This window comes from Pipistrellus kuhlii, unplaced genomic scaffold (genome assembly GCF_014108245.1).
Source record: "Pipistrellus kuhlii isolate mPipKuh1 unplaced genomic scaffold, mPipKuh1.p scaffold_m20_p_10, whole genome shotgun sequence".
NCBI lineage: Eukaryota > Metazoa > Chordata > Mammalia > Chiroptera > Vespertilionidae > Pipistrellus > Pipistrellus kuhlii.
In genome coordinates this window covers 44,953,730-44,972,520 of record NW_023425405.1, presented here as the reverse complement: position 1 = coordinate 44,972,520, position 18,791 = coordinate 44,953,730, and the positions used below count along the sequence as shown (strand labels likewise).

The window sequence follows — 18,791 nt, the reverse complement described above, 5'->3', positions numbered from 1 at the left end:
GGATCTTTTATTTTCTTTCCACTTTATTCTTTTTTTTTTTTTTCATTTACCCCCTCCACATCTACCCCCCTCTAGGCCTTTGAGGCACTATTATCTGTGTCCATTGTATGCCTATAAATTCTTTAATATCTTTCAGTATCTCCTCTCCTCTTTCCTCCAAAGGAGGATTATAAACTCGCATCAATTAATGCAACAGTAAATGCTGAACCTAAATGCAGAGAGAAAGCATACAAAACAAAGATAGTAACTATGGAATGGAGTAAATAAATAGAATGAAAAGGAATTTCTAGAGTGGATACATACATTTTTAAATTATTTTTAAAAAATATTGAAGGTATACATTAAATGGGTGCACATATTTGTTAAATGAAAGATTGAGAAAATAAAAGGGTGAAATAAGAACTTTCTGTGATTAATTTTAAAAGTCCTGAGTCATGAAGGGAATTTCTTAGAATTCAATGAGTAGAATGAGAGTATACATGAAATCATAGGAAAAACTAGAACAACGAGGAACCACAAAAGAAGACTATTTACTGAATTAAGAGTAATTATTAATAAAGTGAACTAGAAATTGATACTAGTTTTTACTACTTATTGTTCATACATGTATGAATTATTTCCTAATTTAACTTTATGAGACAGTAGGCTTAGTCAAAATCTTTTTCTTTTGCTAATGAAATCCTAGATTAAAGAAGCATTCCAGGTATTGGGGATTTCTAATTATCCTCCAGAGTTGCAAATATTTGATCATTGATGACTTGTGTTAATATTTTGTGTGCCATTGATGTGAGTCATGAAAGCAAGAGGATTAACCAATTAATGCAACAGTAAATTACATACTCACTGAATTAGCCTAGATAGCCTCCACAGATCGTACTAGCCTTGCTGTTATCCACTTGCCAACATTACTAGCTTTTACTCTGATTATAGAAATAATGAAAAATATGGGAATGGCTCCAGGTCTCTGCCATATTTCTTATAAGTGATAGGGAGTGTAAAATAGTGATAAGAGCTTGTTTAAGCCGAAATCAGTTTGGCTCAGTGGATAGAGTGTTGGCTTGCGGACTGAAAGGCCCCAAGTTCAATTCTGGTCAAGGGCATGTACCTTGGTTATGGTCAAAGGTAGGGGGTGTGCAAGAGGCAATTGATCGATGATTCTCTCTCATGGATGTTTCTAACTCTATATCCCTCTCTCTTCCTCTCTGTAAAAAATCAATAAAATATATTTTAATATATTAAAAAAAAAAAAAAAAAAAAGAGAGAGCGAGCTTGTTTTAATCCTGGTTCTGCCTTTTGTAAACTGTGAAATCTTTAGCAAGCTGCTTAAACTCCCTGGGCTTCAGTTTTCTTATATGTAAAATAAATTTAATATTTATCCTTACATTATTGCTTTAAGGAGTAAATGAGTTAAAAAAAAAAAAAAAAAGAGTCTAAATTACTTATTGTCCCAGAGGGCAAACAGAAATATAATTGAGAATCTAAAGTGATGTCTTGGCAACTTATAATTTAAGAAGGACTGATTTTAAAGACCATAAAAAATTTCTTTCTGCACAGCAAAAGAAACCATCAACAAAACAAGAAAGCCCACTGCATGGGAGAACATTTTGCCAATGCTATCTCTGATAAGAGTTTGACCTCCAAAATTTACTGGAAACTCATACAGTTTAACAAAAGGAAGATAATTCAATGAAAAAAAAAATGGGCAAAGGACCTAAATAGACCCTTTTGAAAAGACATACAGAATGCCAAGAGACATGTGAAAACATGCTCAAAGTCATTAATCATCTGAGAGATGCAAATCAAAATGACAATGTAGTACCATCTCACACCTGTCAGAATGGTTATCATCAACAAATCTACAAATGAGAAGTGCTGGTGAGGATGTGGAGAAAAAGGAACCCTTGTCACTGCTGGTGGGAATGCAGACTGGTGCAGCCACTGTGGAGAACAGTATGGAGTTTCCTCAAAAAACTAAAAATGAAACTCCCATTTGACCCAGTGGTCCCACTTCTAGGAATATATCCCAAGAAACTAGAAATACTAATCAGAAAGGATATATGCACCCCCATGGCCATAGCAGCACAATTTCCAATAGCTAAGATTTGGAAACAGCCTAAGTGCCCATCTGCAAAGGAATGGATTAAAAACTGTGGTACATCTATTGATACATAATGGAATATTACACTGCTATAAAAAGAAGGAATTTTTACAATTCGCAACAGTGTGGATGGACCTGGACAGCATTATGCTAAGCAAAATAAATCAGAGAAAGAAAACTATCACATGATCTCACTCATTTGTGGAATATAATGAACAACATAAACTGATTAACAAAAATAGATCCAGAGACAAAGAAACACTGAACAGACAGTTCAACCTCAGAGGGAAAGCAGAAGAGGTGGGTGGGGTGGGGTGGGGGGTATCCTTTTGTTAAGGGATAAACCAAAGGATTTGTATACATGCATATTAGCATAACTACAGTTTTTAAGCTACTTATCTGCTTATGGGCACTTAGGCTGTTTCCAAATCTTAGCTATGGTGAATTGTGTCTGTATGAACATAGGAATGCATATATCCTTTCTGATTGGTGTTTCTAGTTTCTTGGGATATATTCCTAGAATAGGGATCATTGGATCAAATGGGAGTTCCATTTTTAGTTTTTTGAGGAAATTCCATACTGTTCTCCTCAGTGGCTGTTCCAGTCTGCATTCCCACCAGCAGTGAAGAGGGTTCCTTTATCTCTGCATCACTGCTAGCACTTCCCTTTTATTGATATGTTGATGATAGCCATTCTGACTATCATCAATGAGATGGCACCTCATTGTCATTTTGATTTGCATCTCTCAGATGATTAGTGACTACATCAAAATAAAAAGTTTCTGTACAGCAAAAGAAACCATCAACAGAACAACTAAAAAGACCACTGCATGGGAGAACATATTTGCCAATGTTATCACCAATAAGGGTTTAATCTCCAACATTTGCAGGGAACTCATACAACTTAACAAAAGAAGGATAAACAACACAATAAAAAAAAAAAAAAAAAAGGACATTGGACCTAAATAGATACTTTTTGAAAGAGGACATAAGAAAGACCAAGAGACATATGAAAACATACCAAAGTCCAGGCTATTTTAAACAATTGGTTTCTCAGGGGAATCAATTTAAACCATCTATCTTACATGTAAAGGAAAATATTTTTTTCTTATTCTGAGTGTCAAGGCTATTTATAAAAGTAGCTAAGGTACACTATCCTAAGAACTTCAAGTATATGTATATGCATTATCTCATTGTCAAAATAATCTAAACTTAATCTAAGGATGATTAAAGGGTATAGTTGCACACCATGATTAGAGATAACAATTCCCTCCCTCCCCCAAAAGTGAAGATAAAAATAGATGCTGGATCAAAATTATTTATCAATTGTTATATATAATAAATATGGCAAAAATCAATTTACTAATTTATTCCAGTAGTTGTTAAGTATAATTCTAAAATCCACTATTCTAGATACTAATAGCATAGACTAGAGTAAAAAGGCATGTGATTAAATGAACTTAAAAGATGTTTTCAAAGAACTCACAAAATTAGGAAATTTTTTTATAATGTATGAAGAAACTATTGATATTTCAGTCTTTTGCCAAATATAGCTCTTGTTAATATCAGAGACATAAAGAGTTAGGAGTGTATTTTTCATTTTATACATATATAGAAAACTATACCTGCTATTGGAAATCAATGTTCATAAAGATTAAATATCTTGGATTTTTAAGATTGTTCTTTCAATGAATGAGAAATATTTTTATGAAAGCCTTTTACTTTTAGATAATGGAGCTGTGGATTCACTTACAAATAGTACATATCCATACATATTTATTGATAAATATGATACTTTGATGAGATAAATATTGTATAACCTATTAAAAGGTCATCAATATACCAAACTAGAAGGTGAATTTGAAATTATATAAATAGAGTGTATTAGGATATAGAATAAGAAGAGTTTCCTTTCAGTTTAGGGAAGGAAGGATGGATTAAAACATAACAACTAGCCGGTTCTTAAAGAATGGATGGGAATTAAATAGGAGTATATTTTATACTGCTCTTTCTATGGGAGAGAGAGCAGTATAAAATATAATTTATCACAGAGGTACCAATGATTATTTCCTTTAATTCATCCTAGTTATGAATTAATAGCTGAGAGATGGAAACACATTCAGGGAGTATCTAATGTAAATCTGGAAAAAAATTTATAAAGAATACCTTGAATAGCCGTATCTATTTTAGAAGTTCCACTCATACATTTTCTTCTTTTACAGTTAGAAAAGGCAATCCTAGATATTGCATACTGACCACATTAACTCCAACAATATGTGAGCTGCCAGGGCAAACCATGAAAATGAGAACGTGTAATCATTGGCAATGGCTTATAATATAGTGTAGTGGATAGCAATCAGTGTTGCTTTGTCAATGAGAATATTGTGACAGCCCAATTTAAGTTCCTTCAATGATAATGCAGCATGTCGATGACACAGAAACAAGAGATGCAATCTGTAGGGCTTCAGCCAAGCTTTACATTGTCCCATGACATAATCACCAACATGGTTTTGGCCATAAGAATGAAAAGTGGTCTTATAATTTGTCAGGGATCCGTATGTATACCATGGATATTCATGGTCCAGAATCAATGGAAATAAGCAATTATTGTTTCTTAGCCTTGTCAGTAATGACATTTTTGACTGAATAATTCTATGTTAAGGATGGTGGTGGCTATTTTGTGCACTGTAAGATGTTTAGTATAACTCTGACCTCTGCAGACTAGATGTCATGAGCATATCCTCTTCTACTCAGGTAAATCAAATGTAACTAAGTGTTTTCAAAATCTCAGGGCAGTGGGAATAATCGTTGTACTGTTGATACGTGGTTCTGTTGATTAATGAGTTTGCCAACCACTTGTCTAGGCTATAGTTACAAGCTGAGCAAATGAATAAAGATAGGAATGTATTAGATATTTCTGTCTTGTTATAAATTTTTATGATCCTATAATTAATCCCTTTATTAAATATGATAATTCTTATATACTGGATTAACATGAACTAAGACTCAAAAGATATTCAACCAGGTTCATAAAATTATAGTTTTATTAGAGAACAGAAAGAAAAAATACTGGTGCCTACAGCTATGAAAATTAGTCCTTTCAGTATAGAAAATTAATCTTTATAGTCTAGCCTCATAAAAACCTTGGGAAATGTTCCACAGATGCAAAAATTAAAGAAAAATCAGAAGGTAAGAAATTGCCAGCCTCATTAAAAAACACTGTAAATGATAGTTCTTTGTTAAAGGTTGTCAGTTACTTTAATTTCAAAGAAGAATCAATGGTGGAATTAAAAAGAGTATACAAACTTAAGAAGACAGGACAATTATTAAGTTTAAGAAATTAAACACTAGAGTCACTAAAGGAGTTCAGATGCATAGCTAAGATCAATTAAAAAAAATCCTTGCCATCTTAAGTCTAGTTTAAGAAAAAAGAATTAGAACAGTAACTACAAAACACACACACACAAAACAAACAAACAAACAAACAAACAAACAAAAACTCAAAAACATTTGTCTTGTTATCTCAGTGAAATTTTTTTTAAAAAATTGAGTAGAAAAAATTGTTCTTAGGATTTGTCCCACCCTATTTGGACTTTTATACAGAACTTCCATTTACTTTGTAGATGACAGTAAGTCTTTGTCTTGATAAGGAGAAGAATAGTCATAGGTTGTATCCTGCTCTCTGACTCGATTTGCTCTGTTCTGTATCTGGCCATTCATTCTTCTTAGGATGTAAATATCATCTATAGAAAGAACTATGTGTTTTAGGTATTAGGAAGGTAGGACAATATCTAGGATCTTTCTCCTTCAATCAAGATAGCTCTTAGAAAGATATGAACATAGGCTAGCATATTTCTTTGATTTTTGGAAGTTAGGGTGAAGGATAATGATAAAGCTTAAGGAAAGCTTAAGGCTGTAGACTGGGAAATATGCGTTTACATATCCCATCTCATACGGAAGCAGATTTCTAATATAAAAGGTCAATGTAAACATTAAGTCACCTTCGAGGGGACTCTCCCACACCAATATCAACAGTTTCCAATATTAGACAAATTAGCAGTTGAATGTATAAATACCCTGCTTTCTAATCTATGCACTACATCATTAATAGCAGGTTTCCAAAATAGACACATTGTTTAACACCATCTCACCCTCACCCCATATAGAGTTAAAACACACAAAATGTTTAGTGTAATAATTTCTATCACGTAAAGAAAAATACTTTAAGACTGGTAAAACATTTAAAATCCATTAGAAATTGCAACAGGCACACTGCCTGGCACATACAGAATAAAGCCATCAGATTTCTTTAACTAGAGTACTGTGGAATGATGTAATAACTATTTTGTGTGAACCAAACTGTAAATAAGCAGCATTATCAGTACTATGAGAATATCACTAAGTTGCTAACAAATTATAGACACTTTTACCAATCAGCAATCTTGGTAAAAGATTAAGATTACTCTCTATCTATTGCCATGGGAGAGAATTTACCACTTGTAAATGTAATTGAAATATTTTTTAAAAATTAGTTTTTCTCTAATTGTTATAATATTCTAATAACAAGAAAAAAGTGAGAAACTCAACTACAGGACCTTATTATTAGGAGACTCAAAACAAAGTAGCAAAAGATATTTAAAAGCTATTTCCCAAAGTCTAGTAGTATAGTCAAATTTTTTCTCCAAATAGTATTGTGAAAATGGCATTCAATATTGCAGCAAACATCTTCAAGCTTTTCCTTAATGTGCCTCATGTCCCAGTTTGTTTTGTTGTCTTGCTGAAAGTCATTGCTCTTGGGCTGAGCAGCCAAGCAGAAAACTAGTTTCTACCTCACTAGATAGAAGCATTAGAGATGTCAGTCCGTGCAACCCTTATTGCCTTCTATTTTCTGGAGTGTCCCATAGATTAATTTATTTTTCTTCCTAAAAAATGCCGAAAGTATTTTACAGAGCCTTCTTATACATTTTTTAAGATGAGCATTTTTGTATGTATGTATGCGCGCGCGCGCGCGCGTGTGTGTGTGTGTGTGTGTGTGTGTGTAGCATATGTATTTCTCTTTCCTCCTTCCATCCTGCCTACTCTCCGTCTCTTCCATCTTTTTATTTCTCCTAACATTAAATCAGATAGCTATAGTCCACTAAATGAAACAAACTATAGCTGTTCATATACTTTGATAAGCTCAGTATAATAGCCATAATATGTATGACTTTTGTTTTCAGAAAGGCAAATGCTGTATTCAACAATCCGACACAGGTCTAGAGTTCAAGAGAAATATTCATACTTCATCAAAAATCTCAGAAGAGTGTTCAGAAGTAATGGTCACTAGAGACTAACATAAAAAAGATAAAGAAATAGAGAACCAGGCATTACATCATCTCCATAGATGTGTTAGTTATTCAAAACCTGCCAGACTTTTGATGGCAAGGTATCAATTTATTACAGAAAGGTGAAATCATTTGATAGTTATGCTTATAGGTGAAACATGTTGGATCGCAAATGTTTTCTTGGAGAGGAAAGCAAACATCCCCAGGCTTGTTTTCCTTTCTATTTTTGTTTTTTTAAAATAAGTGTTGGAGTAATTTGTTACATAGCAGTTAATCACTAATATTCTCACTGACTTTCCATAGTATTGTACACCTGAATATATGACTATTATCTCTGATACTTTGGTTTCATGCTCTTTAGACAGACAATCCGTCTACTCTGACAGGAACTTCCTGGAAAGCCTGTGTTATAGGGATAGACTTTTACTGTTTGTTTCACCTTATTTTTCTGTGTTATTTTCTGTAGTGAAGCCTTACTCATGAGCTAGAAGTGATACACTGTGGAGTTAGCAGGACCCTGGGTGGGTTACTCTCTCAGCCTTCTTTCTTAGCTGACAGTTTTTACCAGTAAGAGGGACTAGTCATTGAGGAGTTCCTAAGAAATGGGGATAATTTTTCATTTTCTAGAATGTTGCAATTTTTGTGAACATTATTCTGGGTATCTCACACTGGCTTACAGAAAGAATAAGTATTTGAGAAAGCAGCTTGCTCTGGGCAAAATAGCATGTGTTTTTGGTCTTCCTATCTCCTGAACAGTTCCAGCCTTTATAGGCTTGCCTTATATGTATGGCTAAACCAACACATGAAGGCTTTACTGGTACTTAAGAGAGACACAGATTATTTTCATTTTTTAAAGTATTCCTAATATATAAGCAATGAAGAAATTTTCCCAAATAATATTACCAAGCAAGATATATTTAAAATAATGACATTGAGATTATGTTTTTCAACATGCACAAACAAAAATACAAAATGATTTGTACTTGAAAATGACATCAGAAGTCTAAATTATGAGGCCCTTTATAAAAATACTGCCAAGGTCAAATGATCCTTCGGTATTTTTGTGATTCTTTATACGTGAGTGACTTGTGTTTTCTCGTAAAAGCTGAAAATTAGATCTGTCTTAGGAATACACAGATTTTAATAGGTTGTTTGGGGGGGGTGTCTTTATTACTCAGATAATTAAATCTCTAATTTTGAAGAAATGCCATGCATTGGAATTAATATCAGGGGCATTAGGTCCTGTACCCTTCTAAAATCACTTTGCATGTTCAACTCACTGATCAAGAGCATGACATTTTTTTAGAAGTTAGCTTACTACTCCAAGTTGTCTTTGCATATGAAAGTAATAATAAATATGACTTTTACAAACTGCTCTCATTAATCAGTTCCTACTAGGAAAGAGGGACCAATCTTTGAGGTGTTCCCAAGAAATGGAGATAACTCATAGGTTGTTTTAATAATAGGCAAAATTATTCAACGTACTTACAAAAAAATGGCCAGATTTTTATGGTGAGCATCCAAAGACATTGAGAATTCCCCTATGACCCTTATATGTAGTTAATTACACTTTTTTAATTGGGGCTATTTTTCTTAAAAGCCTACAAAAGAGGATGTATAATAAATGGTACATATTATTAAAGATAATTAACTAATTGTCATTATAATATCCATTTCTTGAAGATGTCAGGAATAATTCTTGAAGAGAAATGAAGTACTTTGCTTTAAGACTTAGGCAAGATTGAACATACACAGTTAGGGGCTACAATGTAAGGTTTGACATTTTGGTAAATCTATTAACATACCCATCTCTCAAATCTATGTTCCAACTACAGAAGCTGAAACTGAAATGAAAATCTGTTAAGTAAGTATTACAGAAGAAACTGATTACACAGCAAAACAAGACATACTAATACTTATAGGTGAATGGAATGTAAAAGTATAAAATAAAGCAGAATCAAATGTCATTGAAAATTTTGGACTAGGGGTCCGAAATGAAGCAGAAGATCAGCTTGTGGGTTTCTATGAAGCCAGACTTGCCCATCACAAGAACTTGCTTCAAGCAACTGAGCAGATGACTGTATATATGAACTTCACAAGATGGCCAATACCAAAATCAAACAGACTATGTAATTGGAAGCAGGAGATGGAAAAACTGTATTCTCTCTGCCAAAATAAGACCAGAAGCAGATTGTGGTACTGACTATAAACTGTTACTATACAACATTAGAGCCCTAAAAGAATCAGTGTCAAAAATAAAATGTAAATAACATTCCTAATGGACTTAAAGTCCACATAAAAACATATTTGCACAGTTACACTCAATTGACCAAGAACCAGATGAACTGTGGACTGAAACTATAATAGAAATACTATTAGGGAAGAATGCAAAAAGACAATGCCAGAAGTAATAAGAAAATAAAAATTGAGAGGGATGACAGAAGAAACACTGTAAATTGTTAAAGATGAATGGGAGGCAAAAGTAAAAGGTGACAAAAGTAGGGTTGGAATCCTGAACACAGTTTTTCAACAACTATCATTAGAGAAAAAGAGAACTATTACAATAGTCAAAATGGAAGGAGATAAAAAAGAACAACAACAAATCAAGAAATCTCTACCATAAAATTCAAGAAATAAATGGGACGTTCAAATCTAAACTTGAAGCTCTGAACTCCCATAAGGAAGCACGTTATCTGACATGAAGAAAACAAAGGGAAGGTGAAACCAGTACAAAGAAAATCTATATAGAAGAGACAAAATCTATAGAGAAGAAGATTCCTTTGAGGAAGAATTTACAATTCTAGGAAGTGAAAGCTGCCATGAAAGCATTCTGAAGAAATAAATCACCAGGGTTGGATGGGATACCTATAAAATTATTTCAAACCAAAGAGACTGAGTCTGTCAAAATCTTAACAGGTATATGTCAACAAATATGGAAAATAAAGTAATGGCCTACAGACTAGGAAGATTCCATATAAATCCCAATGAAGGAGGGAGGAAGGGAGGGAGGGAGAGACAGACAGAGAGAGAGACAGAGAGAGAGAGAGAGAGAGAGAGAGAGAGAGAGAGAGAGAGAGAGAGAGAGAGAGAGAGAGAGAGAGAGAGAGAGAGAGAGAGAGAGAGAGAGAGAGAGAGGGAGAGAGAGAGATGCCAATGAGTGCAATAACTGTAGGCCCATTGCTTTCATTTCCCATCCAAACACGTGATGCTCAAAGTGATGTCCATTACCTTCAATGGACAGGAAATGCTGGATGTTCAAGTTGGATTTAGAAAAAGAAGATGCACCTGAGACATTACCAAAAACGCTTGTACTAAATTTTGGTGAAGAATTGCAGAAGATGGTTTTATAGAATGTGTGAAGCCTTTCACTGTGTAGACCACGAGAAGTCATGGGTTGCTCTGAAAGAATGAGTGTGCCTCAGCACTTGTAGTCCTGTAGTGTAATCTGTATTGTGGACAGGAAGCCACTGTCAGAACAGAATGTGGAAAGCTACAAAGAATGGTTTCCTATAGCAAAGGTGTCAGCAAGACTACATTTTATTCTCTATTTATTTAATCTGTATGCAGAATTTGTCATAAAAAAAACTGGTGTACACTCAGAGAAAAAAGTGAAAATTGATGGAAGAAATAAATTTATCTTAGTGATATGCAGATAATATATTTTCATTTGAAAGATGCACTGCTATGTAAGAATATAGATGTTTGTTGCTTCATTCAACATAACTTTTTCTTTATTACTTGATTTTATTTTTCTAGGAGAAAAGAAAATGCTCGAAGGTAACAATGACCTCCTTTTCTCTTTCTTTTAGTCTCCTAATGCCGTTATCATTATTAAGTTTAAAATAACTCTTTTTGTAGTTATGACTTCAAAAATATATCGAGGCAGCAAAACATATTTTGCCTATGTGCTCTTAGCTAGGCAGAAAGAAGGCTTGATGACCCATAAGCATAAATAGAAACAAAAAAAAGCAATTTAAAAGTATTGACAGCCTGAAGACTATGAAAACATAATAACCTAAGAATTGAAATAACAGATCATCTCCCTGGAAAATGAACACAGATACTGGCTGTTTTTTTAATTAACTTTTACGGGTGCTGCTGGACTGGGATACCAAATGCTATGAACAACTATCTAATGTGGGTTCCTCCTTCAAGGTCAAAAAATGGTTTATAGTTCTAATAGCCTTACCAAGAAATAATAACTATCTCCCTTTATCAGAAAATGTGTTAAATGGTTCATGCAGACAATCTGAGGTAAAATAATAAAGTTAATAAAATTTTCCAAGAATTAACATTAAAACTTATCCTAAAACATAAATGTAAAGCAAAAGTATAAAGTATCTTCCTTTTTTTTTTTTTTTTGCAGCAAGTCATTTCTTATGCTCCAGCAGGCTGAATTTTGTAGTACTGCCTGCCTGTGAATTATTCCATTTTTAGACCAAATTATTGATCCATAAGAGAGATTGTAGTGACTCCAGTGCTTCTAGATTATCTCATTGGCAATCTCATCGGAACAAGTTTAACTTTAGCATTTTGAGAAATGACTTAATAACCACTTATCAAAAGCTATGGGAAATATAATGACCATTTCAATAATAGTGCAGTCTTTACTAAATTGCCCTAAGATAATAAATAGGTACTTTACATTCAGACTCTCAAAATGCCTAATCACAAAAGTCAGAGTCTCTGTTTTTTGTTCATTTCCTCTCTCATTGATTATCCTATGGATTAGAACACAAACTGTAACATGACATTAAAATAATTCAGAGTTGTCAGACTGATTTGGCTCAGTGGATAGAGCGTCGGCCTGCGGACTGAGAGGTCCGGGGTTCGATTCCAGGCAAGGGCATGTACCTTGGTTGTGGGCACTTCCCCAGTAGGGGGTGTGCAAGAGGCAGCTGATCGATGATTCTCTCTCATTGATGTTTCTAACTCTCTATCCCTCTCTCTTCATCTCTGTGAAAAATCAATAAAATATATTTTTTTTTAAATAATAATAATTCAGAGTTGCTTTTATTACATATGTTTGCAGTGAATGAAATATTTCATCTTCATAAACCCAAATCATGTAAAATAGATCCCCCAAATTAAATTTTCTGGTAAAATGCTCTTCCATGGCCCTTATTCAATATAAACTGCCAAACCATTTGCTTTTTTAGAAGACAATACCATTAACAATGGAATAGGTAGCAACTAAACTAAGTGGCAATAAATATTTTATTCAGTCTTCTAAAAGATAAAGCTCATGGGTTAATATAAACATGATGATAAATATATATAACCTTTATATTTAAGACGTTAACTTCTTTTTCAATTATCAATGCTATACATTCAATTACATGAGAATAGAGGCATACTTGGATGGGTGATGAGGAATTTCCGACTGGATAGTTAGTGAAACCTAAGCTTAATGACTATTCTGCATTTGTGTATAAGCATCAGCTCCTGCCATGAAAGGAAAAACTGGTTGAAATTACCAACAAAAATGCTTTTCAAAAACTACAATAATATTGCTGTTTTGTTAGAAACATTTTTCATTTGAATACCCATGACACACTGAAGAAATGCATATTCACTGATGTTAAAAAAATTAATGTTGTAATGTCATCTTTCATGAAGTATTATAAAACTATCAACAATTAGCATTAATTATTACTTTAAGTATAGATTTCATTTAGAGTCAAAGAAGTAGTAAGTGACTAAGCCATACAAGTAGCCCCTATTTCTGGAAACAGATCTGTAATTTAGGGCTGTTTTACCAGAAAAAAAAAATAACAATGAGGACTTGCCTTGTCTCTATCATGCTAAAATATACTGCCTAATAGAAAATCAAAATTTGGTCCAACCTAATAATAATTTATCCATGTCGATAAAATAATTTATCAGAGAGCCCAAACAATTTTGTATTATATATTTCATACACTTATTTTAAACATTCACTTGCGGAGAGAGAAAGAGTGGGACTGATGAGTATAATCAATCACCTTTATCAATAGCTTCAAATCTTTGAGTTTTACTGATATTTTATTCTCTCAGGAGCATTATATATTGTTCTTCACAAAATTGTGTTTCTATTAGCCGTCTCATAAAAATTTTTAACCCCAAAATACTAATATAGCAGTTCTATAATCTAGTTTAATAATTTCTTATATAGCTTTCAACCATTGAGGTTAATTTTTCAATGGTTTTAACTGATTCTTGAGATCAAAATAAAAATTCTTTTTGTTGTGTATAGCTTCAGGCTACACGATCTGTTTATTTAGTCAGTTCATTTAAGAATTAGTTTAACTCACAGTTGTTCTATTGATGACCTAATTCAAACTCCGCACATAGTTCAAGATACAGAACATCACTATAAAGAAAATACTGTTAAATAGTTGATACAAATGTTTCTGGGGATAAAAAGAATATTGACTTATACTTCAGGTTCCTCACTGTTAAAATACGGAATAAAAATAAAGACTACAAAAATAAGTGGTTTGAATCTCAACCAAGCAACCGCATATAAAAATATTTTATTAGGCATATGATGCTATAAAAGCAGTATTTTATGTACATGTTTATTATATGTATGTATGTATATATCCCTATTATAAATGTATATTTTGATGGTGAAATCTATGAATGTCTAGCAACTATTAGACTATGCCACTATGTACCTTATACCTTAAGCTTTCCCAAAATTTTAGACCATAATCATTGTAGTTGAGTGCTACATGTTTCAGTAAAAGCTAAGGCAGCAGGTTAGAGAATATTAAATTATATAAATAGTCTTTCTGACATACGTAAATGCCACCATTATAAAACAGGTGTTTTCAGCAAAATCAGTTTCAACAGAATGATTTCTTACATTAATTTTCGAAGACAGTAATGAAAAACAACACTTAATAAATATTTTTCTTCAAATCATAGTTGGCCATCATATAATTATTCTTAAACTGTACATTCTGACAGAAATAAAATTGACAGAAATAAAACTTCTCAATTTAGATTATGGAAATTACTCTTAGAAATAGACATTAAATGTTTCTAAAAATAGCTATCAAAACAGCAATCAGTGAAGCAAAACTTCTTGTAAAAATCACCTCATGAATTCTATCTGCTTAGCAATAGAATTCTGGTTTAAACCAAAATGTTTTTTTTTTTTTTTAATAAGGAGTTTGCCTATTATTTAAAAAGCACTAAATTTGTACATTAAGTCTAAGGGTAGGACAAATCAGCTTAACACTTAATAGCCTATGTATTTTTAAGACCTTGTAGAGGTGATAGCATTTGAAAGATAGCTTATTTTAGTATTAAAAAAGTGGTGTGTGTCATAGACAAAATATGTGCTATTATGAAATATATCCTCTTTTAAATAGAGAAATCACCTTAAGTTACATATATTTCTTTAAGATAGAGAAATCTTAGAATGAATTAGATTCCTTCAAGCTTAAAATTATCTAAATTCACACGGCTGTTTCTCCCAATGGGTAACATCACTTTCTCTGATTTTGTAAAGAATGTGCTATATTATTAACCTTTCTTCTTCGAGTCACTGATCTTCTGAGGTTAATGATATAATCAGTTTCATTGTGCAGAAGAAAGAGAAAGGGCATAAGAAACACATTTTGGACTCTAGTTTATAAAAATTCCATAGATGTGATGCTAGAGATAATCCACAAATACATCAATACTGGATTGAAATAAATTTGAGAAAATGTAGCGTCACTCATTCAGCAAATGGAAGAAAAACACAGAGCAGAAAGCAAAGGGAAACAATTTTAACAGAACTACACAAAAAGTGCAGTGGGCTGATAAATAGGACTTTATTTGCTTTGCTTTTATTTTTTGTTATGTGTGGGGGTGAGAAGCAGTTTGATGGGTAAAGAGGTCCATTCACTCACTAATTCATCATATTAATGTATTGTTATGGAGAGCCTAAGTATGAATTAAGCATCTTTCTAGGCACAGGGGAGATAGCCGAGAACATAAAAAATAAAAACCCTCACCCATAAATCCTGGTGGGCAAAGAAAGACAATAAATAAATTTGTAAAGGAACAAATATTTTTTGATGATGATAAGTGATAATAGAGACAAATCAAGAATTATATAAGGACAGAGTATTAAAAAGGTTGGTGGTTTTCAATTGGAGAGTTAAGGAAAGCCTCGTGATGCAAAAGAGTAAATTAAAAATGGTTATAGAGAATAGGAATCTGAAATTTCTAGAGAAGCAGCATTATATACACCACAGAATATGAAAGGCACACGGTTAGTAGGAGATTTGAGAATTATTTCTACCAACTCACACAGTAAAGCTCTTCAATGATAGTTACAAATTTCTATCGAGGGCATACAAATATAGCCCCTTGCCACTCCGAGGTAAGGGAATCAAATTTATTGGGTACAATTGCCAGACTTAATAGATGGAGGGTTATAAATGTCTCTTCATTTAATCATTATAGATAGGTATTTGATTTCTCTACACCAGTTTCCACCCCTTTTTAACTCTTTGGCTTTCACAAAACATTTTATTTTAAAAAGATTTCTACTGACAAAAGTCTACATACTACCTTTCAATTGAAACCACACTGCTTCCTGTGATTTTTCTAAATTATAATCGAAACACATTACTATCAAGTCATAGCTAAGTAGCAAGCTTTACTATGGGAAAGAATAAATTCCGACTTTGGTTTAGCTGTACCTGTTGGGAATTTTCCCAGGGAGCAAACTACATGATTTAAGCAAAAAGGTGGTAATTCTTTCCATCTTTACTCAGAGTTAAAATTTTGTATATGTATAAGGAAGTAAGTTACAAGACCTGTTTGGTTACATAAATATTGTAAAAAAAAAAAAAATAGAATTTGGGTATGGGGCTGTGACTTTAATAATAGGCTGAAGGGGTCTAGAAAAGAGATAACACCCACCTCTTTCAGACAATGAGGAATATTACATAATTTAATAAAATTATTTGAGATAACACTCCACTCTAGTGATGTCCATTGGGTCTAATGCTTTATAATTTTATGTTAATTATTGCTAATTTTAATCAATCAAATGTATATGATATCTTAGGGTTAGCCAGAGATCAAATGCCAGTGAAACACCAACTAGACAATATATGCTCCTCCTGCCTTGGAACTTCTGTGTCAAAGATGAGACCAAAGCCTATTATGATAAAACCATATTAGGGTTAAAGTTTCTTATGCCACAGAGTTGAATGGGAATGGGTTACAATTTAAACCTCTGATGACCCAGGTTGCTCCATTTACACAAATGTTTTGAAACCCCAGGAAGGGGGATTTTACCCACAGTGAGAAAATAATAAAGCTTTCCAAAAAAGCTTGTGAACTCGTCACTAAGAAAAAAAAAAGTGTAGGCAAAGAGGAGAAAAAACAAACCTTGAAAAACAGTCAACATTTGCTTGTGAACAAAGAAAAAAATGCAACATAGTGCTTTCATGTGTGTTATGGCTTGAATTGTGTTTCCCTCTCACCCCCAAAAATATATGTTGTAGTCTTAGTCCCTAATACCTCAGGATGTGAAACTATTTAGAAACAGGGCATTTGCAAAGGTAATCAGTTTAAACCAAGGTCATTTGTGTGGGACCTAATCAATAGGACTGCTGTCCTTATGAAGAGGGGAAAGTTAACACAGAGAGAGAATACAATGTGAAGAGATCCAGAGAGACCATCACCTATAAGACAAGGAATGCTAGAAGCTAGCAGAAGCTAGGAAAGAGCCCTGTAACAGCTCCCAGAATCAATCAACCCATCTTGATTTTGGACATTTAGACTCTAAAACTGTGACAAACTTCTGTTTGTTCAAGTCACCAGAGTCTTGGCACTCTAATGCATTACATAGGCAAGAAGAACAAAATTATCTCAGCGGTAGGAGATTAGGCACGACCACTGGCTCTCTGGTTCATCCTTTATTTTTAGTTTTCCAAAGTGACTGGAAAAGAGCAATGAATGAATGAGCTAATGAGTTAATGCAAACAAGAATAAATTTTAAAATGAATAAACCGAATTAAGAGGGATTTAAACTAGAATTTTAAAAGAGAAGAGGAATGACAAGATAAAAAGATAGACACCAAGCATGGTATTGAATTAGTAAAAAAAATAAAAATAAAATAAAATAAATGAAAAATGTGCAGTAAGTATCAGAAGAGACAAATAAAGAATAAGACTGTAAAATACAGAGTCTAATATTCTAATTCTGGCCAGGTTTTCACTTATTAAGGGACTATGATAAAGTAAATAGACTATTCTGGGCTTAGTTCCTCACTGGTAAGATGGCTGGACTGTCTTAGTAGCTAAATTTAGTTCAACTGATGTTCAGTATTTCAGATATCTCCATAAAAATAAAGTGACATTTTAAGCAAAGGAGATAAAAGTTTAGATTGTCAATAATACCAGTGCATTAAGGGCGACTTTTAAATTGAATTATCATATTTATCAAAGCCTTCTAAAGAATTATATATATATTAGAGTATATATTAGATTTTAAGTAGAATATATCTGCTTTTATTGCTGATTATTAACATTTCTTATTATTAGCAATTGAAATATTCACAGATGCATCCCAACTATCAATATGTTATTTTCCTTTTGACTCATACCTACATATTTCTAATTAATTAGTAATTATTAATATATATTATTAAAAATATATACTTCTTTTTACTTTTATAAGCATCAGGACTAAGTCTTCCCTGAGATTATATTAAAACTAGACACCTGATGCACAAAATTTGTGCACTTGGGGGGGGGGTTCCCTCAGCTCAGCCTGCGCCCTCTCACAGTCCCGGGCCTAAGCTGGCAGTCGGACACCCTTAGCGCTGCCACAGAGGCAGGAGAGGCTCTCACTACCACTGCTGCGCTTGCCAGCCATGAGCCCAGCTTCTGGCTCAGTGGCACTCCCCCTATGGGAGCACACTGACCACCAGGGCACAGATCCTGTGTTGAGCATCTGCCCCCCCCTGGTGGTCAGTGCACATCATAGTGACCAGTCATTCCACCATTTGGTCGATTTGCATATTAGCCTTTTATTATATAGGATGGTTGCAGAAACAAAGTATGGGTGAACTATGAACATTAATATTACACTTTCATCAGCCTGACTAGAAATGTTCTCTTTTAAGCAGTAAATGTCCTAGTCATCATTTTGGACACTTGTATCAACACTCTTTTCAGTTCTCCTTCTCCTACTTGCTTAACTACAATCTGCAGAGTCTTCATCATCGGTTTGCACACCACTGTCTACTATATTTTTAAAACAGTGGGGATCCTCTGCCATATTTCCCGCTATCTCATCGTACTGTCCATGGACTTTAGCTCCAGAACGTCTCTCTTTGGGTTGCTTTTATGAAAACATTCTGGCTTGAGGAG

At 33.4% G+C, this 18,791-nt stretch overlaps 1 protein-coding gene across 6 annotated transcripts in view; it reads right to left on the bottom strand.

Annotated features, from left to right (window-relative positions):
- The window catches only part of PCLO (piccolo presynaptic cytomatrix protein), a 253,191-nt gene that overhangs the window by 110,629 nt on the left and 123,771 nt on the right, over positions 1-18,791 (bottom strand). The window lies entirely within an intron of this gene.